Genomic DNA, 1,185 nt, shown 5'->3' on the forward strand with positions numbered 1-1,185 from the left:
CAGAAACAGACACAGAGAGTTACATTAAATGAGGAGACAGAGCTATATGTCCCAAATGAAAGAACAGAACAGAATTACAGCAAGAGATCTAAGCAAAACAGAGATAGATAATATTCCTGATAGAGAATTTAAAGTATCATAAAGATCATAAAGGTACTAACTTGAGAAAAGCATAGAAGACATCAGTAAGACCTTTAACAAAGAGATAAAAAAGAACAAACTGGATGAAGAATGCAATAAATGAAATTAAAAATATGCTAGATGGAATAAATAGTAGATGGGAGGAAGCAGAAGAACCAATCACCCACCTGGAGAACAGAGTAATAGAAAGTAATCAAGCTGAGCAGGTGAGAAAAAAAAATATGCAAAATAAGAATAGAATTAGGGAACTCAGTGACTCCATCAAATGTAATAACAATTGCATTATAGGAATCCCTGAAACAGAAGAGGCAGAAAAGGGGGCAGAGAATTTATTTAAAGAAATAATACCTAAAAATTTCCCGAATCTGGGAAGAAAACAGAAATCCAGATCCAGGAGGTACAGAAGTCCCCTAACAAAATAAACTCAGGGAATTCTACACCAAAACACATTGTAATAAAAATGGCACTAAGTAGCACTAAAGAAAGAAAGAAAACAGCAAGAAAAAAGAAAACAATTACCTCCAAGGGATCCCATAACGCTTTCAGCAGATTTTTCAGTAGAAACTTTGAAGGCCAGAGGGGGTGGTTTGATATATATAAAGGACTGAAAGGAAAAATCTACAACCCAGAATACTCTATCTAGCAGGATATCATGCAGAATAGGAGAAATAAGGAATTGCCTAGGCAAAAGTTAAAGGATTTCATGACCACTAAATAAGCCCTACAATATGTCAAAGGGGACTCTTTGAGTGGAAAGGAAAGATCATAAGTAAAAGTAAAAAAAGTGGGAAACACAAAAGCAATAAAAATAAGAACATCTGTAAAAATCAGTCAAGGGACTCATAAAATAAAAGGATATAAAGTATGACCATTAACCTAAGGCATGGGTGGGGAGGGCAGAGGAGTAGAGAATGGGTTCAAACTTAAGCAACCATCAACCTAATGTAGAGTCTATGTGCAGAAGATGTTATACACAAACCTAATGGTAACCAAAAATGAAAACTAAGTAAAAGATATGCAAAAAATAAGGAGAAAGGAATCTAA

This window comes from Meles meles, chromosome 1, assembly GCF_922984935.1.
Source record: "Meles meles chromosome 1, mMelMel3.1 paternal haplotype, whole genome shotgun sequence".
Classification (NCBI taxonomy): domain Eukaryota; kingdom Metazoa; phylum Chordata; class Mammalia; order Carnivora; family Mustelidae; genus Meles; species Meles meles.